General features: G+C 40.3%; 1 protein-coding gene across 9 annotated transcripts in view; it reads right to left on the bottom strand.

The window, feature by feature from the left end:
- Positions 1-17,483, bottom strand: part of B3GALT1 (beta-1,3-galactosyltransferase 1) — a 211,010-nt gene extending 193,527 nt beyond the window's left edge. For all 9 annotated transcript variants that reach the window (XR_007378406.1, XR_007378405.1, XM_048952345.1 and 6 more), the window contains exon 1: positions 17,345-17,483. The gene's annotated coding sequence lies outside the window, so the exon portion shown is untranslated. The remainder of the gene's footprint in view (positions 1-17,344) is intronic.
- Positions 17,484-19,172: the final 1,689 nt, after the last annotated feature.

The following is a 19,172-nucleotide window of genomic DNA, read 5'->3' as shown; positions in this document are numbered from 1 at the left end:
ATTTCCTTGTTACAATTTTTCTAACGTATTTATCTTTCACAGATACTAAACCTAGACATCCATTATGCCTACAAAAATCCCCTCCAGGTCCGATATCTTACTACTTCTTATAGTTCTCTTATGTCTTTAAACAGTTCAGGGTTTGTTTGTTTTGTTTTTCTGAAGGCTCCTTCCCAAGATACTCTGGGATTTGTACAATTTCAAATTTCTAAACACTTGAAATAAAAAAAAGTCTGTTATGAATGTAATATGGCCAGAAGATTAAAAAAGGAATTTTATGTTCATGTTTCAGAGAAAGACACTTGACCTGAGCTCATATTGAGACTTAGCACATTTTTTTTTTGCTTTCATGCTAATTGAGCCTTTATTTATTTTTCTTTAAATCCCAGAAATCCCTTTCTTGTTCCTTTACCTTCCTTAGCAGAGATTCTGAAAAAAAATATTATTGTACTATGAAAACCTTCTTCTTGATAATTGACATTATCAGAATTCTTCAAATCCTGCTTCAATTGCAGTACTTGCTTTTGTCAATTTAGATATTTAAAGCAGACATAAGTGAGGAGGACTTTACCTTCTAACAAAAACATTTAAAACATACTGGAAGAAAGACGTTTGCAGTATAATGTTGAGAAAGTAAGTTGCTTTGTGTGTGTGATTAACCCATGAGAAAAGGGATTACCTCTTGATTAGGAGCAAGTCACAAAAATGAAATGAGCAGTTGAGTATCTATTTTAATCACCGTGATCCCCAATAATGAAAGGCACCATCAGCATGATCACCAGTGTTCCTAGAATCATGCAGCTTTATCCTCCCTGTAGCACAAACATTTACGCACACAAGTTGTGTGAATTATTTTTTTTCTGAATACTGACCATCAGTACATTCATACCGACTTGTATGATTTTGTTTGCACTTTGGGTACTGTCTGCACCAGGAATATACTCTGCTAACTATTTAAGTTCATTGGGAATGGCCTAGCATTAAGAAAATACAATACATGCCATTAAAAACAAAATGCCAGAATTTATCCATGACATTACAGCATTGAATTACATACTCACTACAAAGCTGCTCTCTCTGGACATCTAAGAATCATCCGTGTATCTTGTAAACCATCCAAGCTAGTTGTGCAGCACTTCCTGCTCTCAGGCACAGGAGTTGCACCACTGGCAACTGTCACATTATGGCAGCTCTGCTACTGTGGAAACTGCTACTGCCTGCAGGATTATTACCGTCAATTCAAGCTGTATCAACGCAACATTGTTCAATTCACCCTTGCAGCCAACAAGCTTATGGAAGCAGAAGCAGTAACTGCAGTATTTTCCCTACGCTGCACCTCAAATTCCTGAGCATTTTCCTGGGAGCACCAGGGATCTGCATATGAGTGCATATACTTCAGATGGCTGCTCCTCTGGAAACAGGTTTCACAGATGTTCATTTTACCTTTTGTAAATATCTAGGTTTTAACAGCTCAGTGCCAAAGCCCGTTTGATTTTGTTCCCAAAAAAAGTGTAGAGAATGATAAAATTAGAGTGCTGTGTATCTGCTCCTAAATCCTTTTCCCTCAGTACAGCCTGAAAATCTCAGTATTGTCCGAAGTGTAATTCTCTACGAAGTCTGTGCAGATCTCCACAAAATATGCACTTCACTAATGTGCACAACCATCAGTTTGATAGTTAGGACATAAAAAGGTCATTGCTGTGTGCTAATCTCTTGCATCCTTTTGCACAAGCAATCTTTGAGAATATTTTTCTAGTAACCTACTTGAAGTAGAAATGGAAAAATTCTGGAAATGCAAATACAGTTTTCAGATTGTCTGCACAACATCAATAATCACACTGAGATTACATTTTGTATCCATGATGAAACACTGAACTCTCAGTTGACCTAAGAGATTTTCCAAGGTAGAGAGAAATCAGTAGATTGTCAACAAGCTCATCAAATTTGAACCTAAGCTCCGTAAAACTACAGCTTACTAGAAAATGTTTATCTTCCATTAAACATGCTTTTTCTTGACTGCAAAAACTACAAATTCCAAAGTAGCCTATAATTCATATATAACATGGATCGAATCATTAACAATGTAGTCCTTTTGTTTGCTGAGAATGGGCTGTTGTTTTTAGCTGCATTTACACTGCAAACTGCAGAGGGATCAAAGCTACTTCTACGTAACTATATATAAAATACTATAATATTATATAACTATATATGGCATACAATAATAGTAATACCACATATAATTCTATCAATAATTAGAGAATGGCACTAAAATCCAATGTGATTCTGATGGATGTTCCATTTTTCAGCAGTATATGGCTATCTTGGAACTTACTTGGAACTTACACTATGTTGCTATTACAGACTTCTCTGAATTCAACCACTAGAAGTAACTCTTGCAGAGTATCAGTTGACTGCAAGCTAATATAAAAGCCCCTTGTGAAGATGTGTTTACATTCACATGTGTTTACATCACAACTTCCCTTGCAGGCATAAAAAATATTTCATTTTTTAAGAAAGAGAAAAAATAGAGTATGATGTCTGGGAATATCTGACATCTTACCTTGCATTTGCAGATTGAAAACATTGTTTTGACAAGATGCAACTTTTTTTTTTTTTTTTTTTTTTAAATCATTTCACACACAAAAATGCTAATAAATTAGTGCTGGACTTCAGGAAAAGGATCAACAGAATTTTGATTTAAATGATGAGGAGGCCCATCTCCTTTTGGAGTGACAAGTTTTGTAAGTTTCATTTGTAACAGCAAAGCCAAATAATTAAATGAATCATAAACAACAATAATTAAATCATATAAGTCAGAAAGAAATGAATTAAGAAAAATGAGAATAAGAGAAAAAGGTAAAATATTCCTAAGAAGGCTCCTGCATTTGATTAAATTTGGAACATTTCTTAAATTAAGCAATTGTTTCTCTGTACAATGTGCCTGGAACAAATCTGTTCAAATGAAGGAATCACACAAAGTTTGAACTGTGAACAGAACTCTTAGAATCAATTTGAGACGTTGCCTCAATATGAGAAGATCTATTTGGGAGAAAGAAAACCACAAAAATTGGACTTCTATGAAAAATTGCAGAATTTAGACTAGTGGCAGCTCTAAAGGAAGAGTCAAACACCCAAAGTTTGACTAGAGAAGAAAAAAAAACACCTGTTTGGAACAGTCAGAAGTTAATCTCCAAAAGAGAACTATAACAAAAACTGAACAAACAAACTTTGGCTACTCTACATTGTCACAGCTTCAGGTGCATTTTGTTAGCATGCATTAGTCAATAATCTGCCCAGTTTTGAGAAGCTGGGCCTAGTGAGTTTCAAATTGCTGTTAGAAATAGCATCATGTTTTCAGACAGCTCACAGCAAGGTTGCTTGTTGAAAGCATTTTTGAAGGTGAGGCAGCTGAGCCTGGAAAGATACAACTGATCAAGTATTACAAACATAGTTGTGTCAAGCAACTTTCTGAGATGCTGCAAACCTTTATGGCAGTTTAACTATGCAGCACAACTTGTGTCCTATCTGAATTTCTGCACTGTCTAAAAGTGCTAAGAAATACCTTTCATTTTCATTTGAGTATCACACTGCTTCCTGGTTCTTTAATCATCTCATTAAAGAGAGTTCCTAATGTTTTTGATTTTCTAATTCACTTTGAACAAATGCCGTAATTGCTGAGGAAAACACACTTGATCTCTGCATACAGCATAGGAGAAAAACGTTCATCGTTGCTCAAAGGAGCAAAGCAATTAATTTAAGCTTCAAGACAGCATCATTGTCTTGATTCAATAAGGAATTTTTTTTTTTTTGAAATTTTAAATATGATATTAAAATGGAAGTATTTAATGATATTTGGATAATTTTTGGAAATGCTTTACATTAGGAAAAAAGGAAACAATATGGTTATATAATTTGTAGTTTTAAGAATACTGTTAAATACTGAAAACTGTTAAGGCAGCATTTTCAACAAAAATGAATTCCAATGTCAGCATGCTTGTCTCCCAAATAACGCAGGTAGAATCATGCCCCTACCATCCTTTAGGCATGTCATGTGCCTACTGACACATGTACTGTACCTTGTATACCACAGTGGCTCTGTCACCTAACATTTCTAACATCATCCATCTCATCATCTTCACTTGTACAATGAGATGTGCTCTGTGAATATAATATGCAGTTCAAACCAGTTTGAGATAAATTATCAGTGTTGTGCATTTCACACATGACTCCCATTATACCCCACAAATAGAGCATAAGCAGCTCCCTAGCAACTACAGCAAAAATGTACCCCTTTAGTATTTTTATTATCTCAAGAAACCAACTTGCTATTTTATGAACTTCATATATAAAACAATCCTGGCTACTGTCAGCTCAAATTATTCTGACTAATGGTCCTTAAGATGCATTTTTAGCCTTTTGCCTAGTTTGTGTTCTGATACTGAAGTTTTCTTCCTGCAAACTTGCCATCTCAATTATTTTACCACCAAGGTTTTTTGTCCCAAAACAAGAACTATCTCCTCAATAAAAACTAAGCATTTATACAAGAAAAATAATCTTGTTATAAGCTAGAAATCCATTTTATGTGTGAAATGAAATACTAGCATGCTGGAAAGAGTGACAGGATTTATTCTGTGGAACACCAGAAAGACTGCCTTTTGGTGGGACTCCATTTACAAGCTGAATGGGACTGCATATATTTCCAAAGGACTACCAGCTTTAAAGTGGACTGCTGCTTCCCATGTTACCTTAAGTCGCTTTAAATGAGCTTCCTGGGGAAAGCCAGAGATTACTACTCCTTGTTTAAAAATACTAGCCTCATGCTTGCATCACATCTAGCAAATAGGAAAATGTGGCTATTGCAAGTTTTGCATTCATTTAACGTACAAGAAAATATATTAATAGAAATAATGAGTAATAGCAGCTAACTTTCAAACATGAAAAGAACCTCCCACTAAACTGCATCTAAGTTTAAGCAATTTGAGACTTCTGTCAAGGCAAAAAGGGGTGACAGCAGCCAAAAACCTCCCCACCCACAGGCAAGCTACAAGGTGGATGTTATTTGTGCTGGGGTCACCTAGTTCAGTATTCTTGTGCTGCTAAATAGGGGATAAACGATGAACAAGAACTATTACCAAAAAAATGATGAGGGAATTGCTGAGAAGGAAGACTGAGCCAGAGGACGCAGTTGGTTTCAAGCTGGACTATTTGGTTTCAAAATAGGCATTTCTGGACTATGGATCTAGCTTAATGGTTGGTTATAATTATGGAATCATAGAATTGATTAGTTTAGAATAGGTACAATGGCTTTATTATACTCTTTATTTAACTGTTATACTTAATGTGGTGGTAGTCACTGCGGACAAGAATAGCTAGCACTAGTCACACATTATTCAAAGCATATTTCCTCGTGGTCGAATCCCACAACATTTCAAACACCAAGGATGGGTGATAGAGAGACTGGTTCTCTGCAACCCCGTGTCAAGTCATCCTTTTTTCCTTGACCTTCCATCATCAGCTTTCTTACTGATGATAAGTAGACCAAACATGCGTATCTGCAGCGAGTAACATTTTGTTTGTTTTGAGTAAGGCCTCAAATTTGCCTTAAGTGTGATAATAACATTGTAAATATATATAAAATATACAACACACGTAACAATGTTTTGAGACAACCCTCAAGGTTTAAAAGAAAGTTATTTTCTTGCCAAGCAAAATTATACCAAGTTCATACTACAGCAGAAATCTATTAAATAGTAGATGTTCAAGGAGTAAAAATTACAAACCCATTTTATATTTGTGTAGAACTGCATTAGTTTCCAACTTTTAAATAAAAGCTGCTTTCAAAGTGAAAAAAGAAGTCCCTAGCTGAAAGATACGTATAAAGGGCTGTATATTATCAATTGTTGTGCTTACAGTACCAACTTTTGTATGCATACACATGCATGGGACTTGAATGAAATTAGTGAACGCTAGAACAAATAATTTAATCTGAATTCCACATGAAGATACCCCATCAAATGACAGTGTCTTCTTTTAGTGATATGTAAAGTGAATTTCTGACTTTTCATTCAACAGAATGTTCTAAAACCAACTAGAATTAATACAGGCAAATATTTTTTTATTGCAATTCCATTCATATTTTTTTTTCTTCTGAATCAGCAAATATTTTAAGGAATATTAGAGGAACCATTTTGTCCAAAATAAGGCACTTTCTCTCTTGCTGTATGTATGTAATACTGGCATACATGGAAGCTATGGACACTGGAGAAATTTTGATTAAGATTTTACAGGCAGTCAGGCTACCAGAAATGCTGTCTTTTACTTCAACATAAAAATGCCAGATCATTAAAAGAGACAGGATTGACTCTGGGTTCAATGAAAAAATAGATGACTCAAGTGTTACACTCTTCAGACACAGCTGTATCTTCTTGGTTGGGCAGTGACACACCAGGTGATGGTGATTGTCTTGTTCTAAGTGCAGGAGTCATTTGGGTATCTTTGCCCATGGAGTAGACTTTCAGTGCAGTCATGTTCATTTAAATGAGTACATTTCATCCATATCAAAAATGAAAAGCACTGCTGTTGTCACAGTTACTGGCATTTAAAAAAACAATCCTAAAAAAAATCATACTTATTCACAAATAAAATCATGCGATTACTTTAAATGAAGACAATAACTAAGCAAAAAATAAAGCATGTACATAAGTTTGCTCAACAGGTATTCATGCTAAGTAATAAAATAAATGGAATGCATTAATGCATTGGCATAGAGGAGATTTAAGTTGCTGCTGTTAGTGCTGTTTGCTTTGTGGATAAAAGGATGAGTTCATGTTTTACAGATGTCAAACTTGTCACCACTACCAAATTCAACTGAAAAACTCTACTGCAAACCTTCAACAACATCTTCTGCAACACTGTTGTGTAAAAAGGCATATAGCCTTTTCAAAACTGCTTGTTACTCCTTAGCAGCAGTCCTGTATCCCTCCTGTCATGCTGTGAAACATATGTGGTTCAGTTGCAAATGGTCTAAAAATAAGCGCATGCACACAGCTTCGTCAGTTCAGCGGGGAAGTCCTGTAAAGGCTTAACAAAATTTAGGATCTACATCACCTTCCACTGGCATGCAGCCTTGCTGATGGTCACAGAGACAGCAATTCTGGGACAGAAGAGAAACCAGCACCTGTTAGCCACAGGCAATAGCAATTCAAACTGCAAAAGCAGAGAAGACTTATCCTCTCCCTTTAGGAAATGCTATCCATCTTTACAAGTGTTACAGAGCTCTGGAGGGAATGCAATCTATCCTTTCAGTAGATCAGGAAAGGACAATAAACAACACATATGTTGATCGATAGCCTCTTTGATTAAAAAAAGTATAGGATGAGTTGCATGTGACTACACTTAAGCATCTTCCTTGCAACCCTTTAGGGAAACTGACCTTGAAATAAGTGCAAATAAAATTCACATACAAGCTTAGGCCAAGTTTTAATACAGCTCTAGAATGTAATCCCGGAGACAACTGTCTCTGCGAAGCAGACGCGTTTTCTATGTCATGTCACTGCCACTGATACACATCTTAGCTAGATTACTGCTACGCAACATGCCAAACTCTTGAACCAAAGCAATCATCTTCAGTGTCACTTGCTACCTAGCAGGCACACACACAAAAGCATTTCCAGGTGTTCATCACTTCTGTACTGAGTAAAGACCTAAAAGTTCACACTGCAGTCTATGAGAGAGTTCATTGTAGCTGGTGTAGCTGCTATGGTACTATAAGTGTGAGCTTGACGCAAAGTTTTATCAGTAGTAGCACAGCTTTCAGTTCAGTTAAATTCTCATTTAATGAACAAAGTCCTGTTGACTTTTCTGTGAGCTTTGTGCTTTTTAGGTCTGTAAGGTCATGATTCTTCTGTATAAAGAACAGTTGTCATACCAATACACAAGGCATGATCTAGCAAGAAGAGAAGAAAAAGTGTTTCCTTTTAAGTTCATAACAGGCACCAAAATTCTAGGTAACACATTTTTGTACAGCTGTGTTCAGGCTCCATAGAAAAGTTCAGAATTTCCTCACAAGAAACAACTGGATTAAACTTAGCCCAGAAATGATGAAAAAATTTTTATATTTGAAAGGATAAAGGCACTATATGGGTACAACATGTCCTCCTATGTACAGATATCCTGGTTAATCAGAAGAGTAAAGAGTAAAAAATATTTCACTCGGATTAAAAAAAAAATTAGTAAATATACTCATGTACACACATGCTGCCTAGAAATGTTTTGCCTTCAAACTATCCTTGTAAAAACAAGCATGTCATTTTTGTATTTGCCTTTTTTTCTAAAAATGCTAATTTGAATACCTTTTGTTAAAGACAAGAAAGAAAAGTAGCCTGGAAAAGAAGAAGGTTCAACCCTTTAAAAAGTCAAGTACAGTAGAGAAGAAAAGAATTAAATACAGAGAAAATGCTGTCAGTTTTACCCCTTATACAGAGGCACAAAATTTTAACATAGGTTGAGAAAAACATTAATTAGTCAATATAATATTTGCTATCATGTCTCTGCTTTACTGTCACGAGTATCAAATTATACTGTCTATTGGATATACATCCAAAACTCTCATTAGTACAAAAGAATGCCATTCTTGAACACTTCTGGAGAAGTGACTACTGCTGTTTTGTTTGGAAGGCACTGTTTTAAGAAAAACGTGGCTGAATGAGCTAAAACCAAATATAAAATTCCCTTTCCTCTGACACTTCAAAGGTTTTCTAAAGCATTAAATCTTACATTAAGTCTACATTTCAGGATTAGCCACACTGGTAACTTGAATTTCCAGCCCAAACTCCCAAAAAAGTTTTCATTATTTTCTCTGAGCATTTCCAGAATATACTAGAAATACTGAGTGATATCTTCCTGACAATAAAATCATTCTATAGAAGCTAAGTCCTCATAAACAAAGATAAAACAAACATGAAATAGTTGATAGTAAGTATCTTGATGAACCTACAGATTACAGTGTTTGGGGAAAAGGAAGCTATAACTCTTTGCAAGGCTATGTTCAAGAGAAAGCCGTTAAATGCACTGAAGATGTGTGAACTACCGAAATCCTGAAAACAACTGACTGAAAGCCAGTTAATTCTTACTTTGCACCTTCGTGGGAGAGGATAGAGAACTTGGCCAACTGAAATTAACTGAGATATTAAAGACTGTATTAGTAAGTCCTGTAGGCTTTGCATAGAGACTTCAACATGAAACTTGTCTAGAAATCAACAATCTTTAAACCTGTTTTTTTCCTCTTATTTTCTTTTTATTTTTATAATTTTTATCTACTAACTTGTGTACCAGTTCACTTTTTATGCATTTGTTAACTCTGAATATGGTCATTCCATTCTTATGGCTCTGTTTATTGTAACTGCTTTTTGCATAAGTTATTTATGCAGAATAATAATCCCGTCTGAAGAATAACTCCAGAGAGACACAGCTGAGGTTCTTCTCTGGAGGAGATTGAGGTTATTAAAATATTTAATTACCACAAAACGATACATCCTCAGATAGAGGCAGTATTAGCTTGTAATGCTCTGTGCTACTGGCACACCAACTTTTCCCTGTAAAGCCATTTAATCAATTCCGTATTGGTTATACATGAGATATTAGTGCTTTGCTTCATAGACAACATCTCCTGAAATTTCATTACTGTATGGCAGAAGGCAACAGGTCTGAGTCTCCATTTCACTGACAGCTGTACCAAGTATACAGGACATCCTCAGACACAATGTACCTCTTTGTTGATGTCCTGTCTCACTACAGGACAAGCACTTCAAACCACTACCTAGTAGTGGAATGAAAGCATGCAGCAACTTGGCTGAATGACTAAACAGAGAAGAGGGACGTGCTTTAGGAAAGGCAAGTTCAATTAGCACCTATATGTTTCTTACTTTTATTGGGATAATAATTTTTTTTCCTAGAGTTCTAAAAATGATTGCCGGGTGACTTCAGGTGAGCCATATTAACCAATACATGCTTCCCCAGAATTTATTTTATTAATATAATATGTGGGCATCTGAGTGGCTTTCTTTACATGAACCACCCTAGTAACGTGAAAGCTGACTTCTTCTAGAAGATGTATCTGAGAAAAACTTTAGATGAATGATTGCATGCATCTTAACGCAAGAAGATATTGTCATAATTAACCAGTGGAAGGCAAGTTCCACTTTATGATGATAGTCTGCCTAAGGCAGATAAGCAGCGTAAGTGGCACTGCTTTATCAGTATGCTTCTAAACGTACTCAGAGCAGATTCATCAATTACCACTACATTCCAGTTAGTACTCAAAAAAAACCCACAACCAACCAAGGAGTAGACTGTATGCTAATGAGTGTTCATATCTGCTGATGACATTTCTGCAGACTATCATAAACTCACTACTGCATGTTATTCTTCAGCAGTATCAGCTAATATGAAGCTGATCATGACTTTGCAGCTACTGTACACAGAGCCAGGATCACTCTGTCATAAAGTATCACTGGGAGAGTTTTGGGAATTGTACACATAAGTGATACACCAAAGCCCGTTTCTGTGGCAAACCACTGCCTTATCTCGTTTGCTAGAGATTCTGCCAAACAGGAGCCAAGAAATAGCTCAGGAAGCTGGCTTTGGACCACCCTTTACTAAATTCAAATAGTAGAAATAAATAAATAAATAAATAAAATACTTGAATAGAACATTCTACTTTCTATTTTGTCTATTTTGGTGTTATGCTGGAAAACAAAATGAAAGAAGAATTCCATTGCTGAAAATAACCACAGCTGGTAGCACAATCTAGAGAGCCAGATTTACACAGCAGATGACCTCATCAACGGATAGGAGAACAGCTGGGGCCTTTAAAGGATGTAAAATATAATTCCTTAAGCTAAATATTTTAATTAACAAAGCAATAGGTTGAATATTAAAATAGTCCTATGCTTCTGCCAAGTACTCTAACAATGGTAAGTCAAGGAAGAGAACAGCACTTCAGGCTGTGATCTGACAAATTCATAAGCCAATTTAACAGCTGCCTGTCAATCCACCTTGCTCTCTTTTTCCATCTACCTCATCGTGCTATTCCCTCCTTTCTTCATCCTTTATAAGATCTGCCATGAAGCACATTGAAGCCAGCAGAAAGTGGTTTTCTGTTCTGTTTTTTAAACCCAGGGTTTTTTGGGAGGAGCTGTATTCTGTCAGATTAATAAACGGAAATGGTTCTGCAAGGGGTAAGAGCTGGCACAGCAGAGGGATGGGGTTACCTAGGTGGGAAAAGGGGACAACAGGATTTCAGATAGCAGTTGGAGTCACTCCTGTGAAACCAGTTTTATTGCTAAGTAATACCAAGCAATAGTGCAGCACACTAATAATATCTTGCTAATGTTTCTTTAAACCTCACTCTCAATTCTGTTTGCAATGCAGCAGCTCTTCTAAGTGCCATGCTCTGAATATCAAATGAGAAGCCTGTATTTGAGCAAGGAATATGAAGAGATCTTTTCTACATGGTGGGCTTCCAGCCTGACCTCTAATACAACTGGAAAGAAGGGTGTAGGTGGTCTTGGGGGGAGCAGGGGAAGGGAAGCATTGCTTATAATTTTGTATATTACTATGAAATGTAGCACACAAATGGAAGGTGATTAATTAGACAGTAGTGGAGTTAAGACCATTCTGTAGTCAATCCATAGAGATGTTTAGTAAATTCTTCGAGTTAACATCGCTTTGCTCTCTGATAGTTTTAAAACTTTCTTTGGTTTTAATTAAGCTTAATTTTAACAGCAATCAATGTGAATCAAACCATTCAGAGCAGTTGGATTATGTGCTATGAATGGCACCTTTCAGAATTTTCTTTCTTTTTACCTTTTCTTTTTCCTGACAGCCTTAACCTGTTATTCTGCTGACCTTAAGTTTGCTGATGTTCAAAACAAACAAGCAAACAAAAAAAACACTGCAACCAATCCAAACAAAACAAATGCAAACAAACCAACAAAGAAAACAGGTCAAAAAAGCAAAGCTTCACTTATGTACAAGCTAGTTTTAAGATCTTCAAATATCATGACTGGTTTGCTGCAACACTTTTATTCCTCTTAGCCATCAAATGTACATGTGAGAAAAAAGAAAACCTCTTAAGAAATGATACTATTGGAAAAAATATGACAAAGACAAGAAGTTGCCTTAGAGTACAGAAGTAATGCCATGCCACAGGCAAAAAAATCCAGAAGTACCTCTCAAAACTCAGTAGACAAACTCAGTAGAGAAAAAGATGATACATCAGCTTCAGTTTAGATAAATATAAGCTAATACATACAGTGAAAAATAATCCTATTCATGTATTCATGATGCTGACTAATGACTCAGAAAAGAAATCTAGAAATCATAATTGACTTATCCCCAGAATTGCCAGTTTTATGTGCAACAGCAACCAGAAAAAAATATCATAAAATGTTGGGCTAATATATCAGCACAAAAGGAATTAGTAACAGGATTGAAGACGTCTGTGCAAACTTGGCCCACCTACATCTCAAGAACTGTATGAAGTTCTGGTCTGTGGACAGATCAGAAGTTAAAGAAAGGCAAATAAGATAGCAAAAGGATGAGTGCCTGCCTTAGAAAAAGAAACTGAAGAGGCCATTCAGTTGGAGATAAGGCTGAAGTAAGATTTGATCAATCAAACCATGAGAGAAGTGAATAAAATAAAACTTCTGCTTGCTAAATCCTCCAGTACTAGAGTACTCGGACATCTGACAAAACAAGAGATCAGTTCACAAGAGATTAAGGAGCTTCTTTACAAAGTTACTAGTAAATTTCTGAAACTTGCAAACAAATGTTGTAAAAGCAGTAAGCATTAACAGGTTTGAAAAATCAGGCAAATTCTTGGTTTGCAAGTTCGTAAATAGGCCCTAAAAGCAATAAGCATTACCATCCCTAGTACAAGAAGTACGCTGGGAAAGTACAAGGGAACAGAACACGTGAAGTGACTAGGTTTGTGTATGGTCCCTAAATAGCATCTCAATGTCACTGCTGGAGGCAGAACCTTGAGCTTGACAGCCCACTGGTCTGATCCAATAGAATTTTCCTTCTGTCCTTTTATCTTTCTTTTTACACCTTCTTTCAAGCTTTGATAGAACATACACACACAAAAGCTACACTCATGCTTCTTATCAGCTATGAAAGATACGGGTCAGATCTGAGTTACAGAAGACATTCAGCATATGTTCTAGTATATCATATCCCATAGTAAGCAATAAATAAGTACTATATCTTTATGTAAAAATAAGGTCAGACTAAGGAGGAAATATTTGAATTATTTCAGCCAGTGTGACTCCTACAAAGCCACAGATGTTGTTCCACAGCAGGATCAGCTATTTCAATGAAAATGTAGCCACCTGCTGAGGGACAAAAGAAACAAACATCAGCTCCTCCAGCAGCAGATCTGCAGAGCGGCTCAAAGGGAGGCAAGGTTAGGCACATAAGTCATTCACATTTCTACTACAGCAAATCTCAAAAGGTAATAAGAGTTAAAATTGACTGGTATTCAGATGGAAGTCTTAAAAAAATTAGGGTGGCAGACAGTACCTATAGGATATTTTCCAACCTCTTCTTCTTTTCTACGTGAAATCGGAGGCACATTATAACTGAAGTATTTTGAGACCACTGTTAATATAGAACACCTTATGCAAAGGGAGAAGGTATGCTTGCAATGCTCCACAGAAGTAAATAAATACAGCTCAACAGAATCCTCACATGATTTCAGTTGTATAATGTATCCTTCATCCTTCCCATTAGCTCCCTCTCCAGTATTTGGTATTTGTTGTTAATTGGAAGGACACAGTGTATACTTCATGCATCACTACATATATTTAAGAAATACATATGTTCTGCATTAAATTATATGTTCATACATGCATTAGTAACTATTAGTAACTATTACAGATACAGATATTTAGATTACTCCCAATTGTTGGCAGGTCATATTGAGCGCTACAAGAATTTTAACGCAGAAGCATTAAAAAATAGTGTCCACTCCCATTACATGTGCAAAATATCTAGCAATTTTACATTTTAGGTAGCGATACGAGCGCTTGCAAACGAGACATATCATTCATTATCACACCTTGATACCCCTCCATCTTCATACCACCCACATGCAGGCCAAGGCTTTGAGACTGCACGTATTTTCTTTCTCCTGGATGAACTCTAGAAAGCTGATCTCAGCCACCAACACATCTGCAGTCTGCATAGCTCTGCTGAAATTTCCTCCTGCCTGACTGAGCATCAGTCAGTCACAGGTCTGCCCATCTCCACTCTCTGCTGAAAAGCTATGTCCTCAGCCCTACCAGCTGAATTCCCACATCCTGTTTAAGAGCATCCTTTGTTGACTTCATTGGACCGCGTTCATCGACTACACAGGAGCTGAAAGAGAGCAGCTCACATACGCCTATAGCGGCGCTGGGCAGCAGCAGATACTATCAGCATTTGGAAACATCTGAAGCCAGTAAGTGATGAAGGGAACACTTGGATGCAGAGGCATTTTGTGCTTTGCTTATCTTGAATTCTGCAGAGCTTCCATACATCAGTGTATGCAGTCACTGCATTTGCTGGATACTGTATGTGCAGCTGCAAGTCAGTATTTTAACTGCAGTTCAAAAACAGCATTAGCTTTTCCAAAAAGATCAGTGTTCCATTTGTGTGATCTAATAAAACTCGAAGGAGATGCATCATTCATTCATCTTTTCTATGATCCTTCTGCAACTCTTCAGTAGTTCAACAAAATGTAAATATGTATTTCTGAAAACACACGCCACTTGTTTCACTTAGCTGCATCAAAATAATTTGCCTACTACTCCTGGTAAATTACATTACTAATATTTTCATATCCATCCTTATTTACACAACTGAATAGGCAGCGCTTTCCCATGCCTACAAATGGGAAAGTGGAACGCTCTTTTTCAAATCTTGCAGTTGTGACAGGATTATCCAACTGCTTTAGTTCCAGATTTCTTACTACAATGCATATGGAAATACTTCCTGTAAAAAATTATTACTACAAATCTACAATCTGCAATCTAACTTTTTTTGTTTGTTTGTTTGTCCTTCTAATTGTAAAGCATACAGATGGACTCATTATGTTGAATACACTGTGTTTATGAAACTATGAAGAGCAGTCTAATGGTCTCTGCAACTCGTGTGTTCTCCTTTAGCTAGGTATGTGCACCATGCAGTGACAACAGCGATGACTATCAGTAAGTCCATAGCTGATTAATGGTTTCAACATGTAAATAATTAATAAAATGCTCCAGAAAACCTTCATTACTTATTAACAGACAAAGAAGATTAATCAACAGTGAATCAAGCACCCTTCTGAAAATATACAATTGAAATGTTTTCATCTTCTGGAAAAGGTCAGAAGAACTATGATGAAGAAAATAGTTCAGAAGAAGGCTGTGTAGGTAATTCAGTAGCAAACATTCTCCTGCTTGCATAATCCTCCTGAGAACAATCCCAGTGAAATGAGTATCACAAATAAAGACTGCTCATGTGATGGTGCTTCTACTGATCACCCATTCAGAGACTGGATTTTTAGATTTTGTACATTACCCATAAGGGAATGAAAAAAGAAAGTTGGTGTTTTCAGCCTGTAGTCTTGCAAGAATTCCGCTCATCTTCACCATCAAATTTGCCTTTTATTTCCCAAAGAAGGCATGCAAGGAAAACACAGGTGAGGTATGAGGCACAGCCAAGTGCATCTCAGACACTGCATCATGGCCACTTGGATCAGGATCACTCTCTGCCCTAGGCATCTAAATTAACCTGAAGCACTCAAAGGACATCGATTCACGTAACTAAACTGTATTTCTGAAAAACTGGTTTGCCAATATGACATTTTGCTGGATCTGTCCAGAACTGGTGACACACGGGAAACTGAAATTTCATTAGCCATTTACATTCTGTCAATAAAGATATTTATTGGATAAGTATGCAGGGAGAGAACAGTATTAACCTGCATCAGTTATAAATTGAACACCTCTAATTGTTTTCTAGTACTTCCCACGCAGCTGTAAATCGAGGCTTCAGCTCTCCAAAGCAACCATAGGGCTCCCACCGGTTACTCTGGTTACTCTGGTTATTTATCCATGTGTGCCACCCATCGCATGATTTTGTAAATTTCTGACAGCACGTTGTGCATCACATGACAGAATGCCCCTCAGAACTGAATTAAGGATGCAGAGCACTATGGATCAACAAGGTGAGAACCAAATCAATACACTCCTAGAAAGCAGGGAGGGAGGCTTACAGCTACAAAAGAATCAAGAGTTGGAATTAAATGCTCGTGTGTTTCCTAAAGACACGAAACTGTTTCGTACTGCTTAAAAAGCCTCCATATGCAAAATAGCCAAGATGTAACAGAAGCTGCTGTCTCTTCAACTGTTAATTTTGGACCCTGCTTACTACTGAAGCGATGTCAGAACCTCTCTACTTCCATGACGGACGGATCGGGTCCATCACCGCATAGTTTGGCATCACCCTCACAATTCCTTACAACGCGATACAATCAAGATTCTGAATGTTTACGTTAACGACCGTAATGGGCATCTAAAGGCTTTTTCTTTTCCTCCCGATCTGCGAGATCTGGCAATTCTCCAAAGCCCTCCGGCACCACCTCCAATCACTAGCAGTAAAGGAGGCTGAAGAACAATGAGAAAGAGTGTGCGTGGACAACGGGACTTCGTCTTCGGAACCCCTCTGCCTTCACAGCCAACGGTCACGTACCGCCAACCACCACCAAGGTGACGGTTCACCTCCTTTAACTTTTCCCTCCCCGCTTCGCCAACTTCAGGGTGCAGCGTGCAGCCGTGACCGCCCCCCGGCCCCGCCGAGCGACCAAGCCCGCGGCGCTCAGGTGCGGCGCCCAGTTCACGAAGGTTTCCCTCCGCGACCGCTCTCAGCCGCGGGGCAATGCCGCGGGGCCCAGGTCTTTTGCCGCCGCACCCGCCGGGAGGGCGGCATCCCGGGGCCGTCTCCGCAGCCCCCGCGGCGCCCCCAGCCCTGCCAAGGCGGCGGCGATGACAGCTCCGCGCCGCGCTCCAACGACCGCCGGGCGAGCATCGCCGCCTCGCAGCGACACCCGCCGCTCCGAAGTTCCCGCCACGCCGCCGGTCCCGCCCGGGCGCCGGGACGCGGGCACGGCCGAAGGGCACCGCAAGGGGTCCGCCCCGGGCATCCCGCCGCCCGCCGCTCCGCCCGTGCCGGCACGCTGCCGTCGGCCCCTCCGGCGCCGGGCGAAACGGACTCGCGTAGAGACGGGCATCCGCCCTCCCTCCCCGCGGCCGGAGCTTACCGGCCGCGTTCGCCCTCAGCTCCACGCCGGAGTGCCGCCCGCCGCCCCGCGGACGGCATCCCTGTTCCGCCCGCAGCCGCACCAGCACCAGCGCCGCGACGCCCGGCAGCAGCGCCCGCCCCACGAGAGCGCAGCTCGGGCAGAGGGGGGGACTCGCCCTTTCCGACTGACAGCGCCGTCAGCCAATCGACGCTAGCGCCGCGCCGAGGAGGCGGGAGCGTGTCAGGGGTAACGGCCAATCGGATCACGCTCCTTCGGCGGCGCCGTTTCCGGGAGGGGGCAGCCGAGGCGGGCGGCGGGGGTCGCCTCGGGTGTAAGGGGCCGGGCTGGGCCCGCAGAGCGCGGCGGTGCGGCTCAGTCGGGCCGGGCCCAGCGGGACCGAGGCTGGAACAGGGCCTCGGCCTCCCCGGGATGCACCGCAGCCGAGGCGGTGGCTGTTGGCATCGGCAACGCGCGCGCTGGGGCCACTTCCCCAGAAGCACCGGAGGGAGGCTGAGGACTGTCCTGTCGCGCGCGGGGCACGTCGTCACTCCCGGGCGCTCGCAGCAACACCGAACTTCACACTGGGGCGCTTTGTTCAGGGAAAAAAAAAAAAAAAAAAAAAAAAAAAAAAAAGAAAAAGAAAAAAAAAGATTTAAAAAAAAATGTTTATTTTCCCGGCGGAACCCGTGCAGGCTGGAGCTGCACCCCGCAGCGCATCCCCGCCCCACCGAGTGCCGCCGTCCTCAGGGCACCGCGGCCGGGTCTCCAACGGTTGCAACGGCCGCTGCCGCGCGCCGGGTCCGCCTCGTCGCGCGCTGAGCCCGTGCCGCCCACCCCGCCCAGCAGCGCCGGCCCGCGCTCCGCGTGCTCTGTGAGGGACCATTGTGTGGTTCGCTGCCTCTGCAGCAAACGGCGGGCGTGAAGTGCTCGGAGGTACCGCAGTCCTTGGCGAACGTTGGCTCGGGTCGGGTACGGCTCCGTTAGTACCGTGCGGCCCTTAAGTAAGGCGCTGCGTTTGCTAGTGACGTGCTGCGAGGTCTGTGTCGCGTTTGCCAGGACTTGGACCAGAGGGTTTGTCACACTGACGTCTCTGAACTTCACCTGCACCTCTGCATACTTGGTTTGGCTGTAACAGCAATCTCACCAGCGGAGGAAGAAATCATCCACACGAACATCACGTTCTTCCTGGCTGAGGACTCCAATTGCTCACAACTTACTGTTGCCCTCTCGTTCATCCCCAGTCTGCAGTGAGTACTGCAACCAGGGGATCCGGAGGAGCAGTGGAAGAGTGAACGTAACACCAAAAATCTCTTCCCTCTGTTCCGGTCTTTCTCAAAAACAAGGTGAATATTACTTCAAAACATTTTAGAAATATGTTTCACTGCTGGTTCTTCTTGGTACTGTTGGTCTTTATCCTCTGTTTCAGCATTTGTCAGAAAAGGCCCATTACTCAGTTTTATGCTTTTCCTGCTGGTACACAGTGGTGGTTTCACTGCAGAACAGCTGCTTTCTCACTCCTCCTCCACAGAGGAGCAGGGAGAGAAAACATGATAGAAAAGTGCTCAGGGGTTGTGATGAGGATAGCCACCAGTTACCATCATGAATAAAAAACAAGCTTGGGAGCTCAATATAAGTTATTGCTGATATCTAACAGACTAGAGCAGTGAGATGATCATCCTTCCCCAGCTGATTCCATACGAACTTCCCACAGGCTGCAACTCTCCAAGCACTGCTCCAGCACAGCTCTGTACCACAGAGTCGATACTTAGGAGCAGACTGCTCCAGCGCAGGACCCCGTAGGTAGCAGCGCCCCCCGCGCTCCCGTCCCACCACAGGCTCCTCTCCA

Source organism: Lagopus muta, chromosome 8, assembly GCF_023343835.1.
Source record: "Lagopus muta isolate bLagMut1 chromosome 8, bLagMut1 primary, whole genome shotgun sequence".
NCBI classification, from domain to species: domain Eukaryota; kingdom Metazoa; phylum Chordata; class Aves; order Galliformes; family Phasianidae; genus Lagopus; species Lagopus muta.
This window is presented reverse-complemented; position numbering and strand designations above follow the sequence as displayed.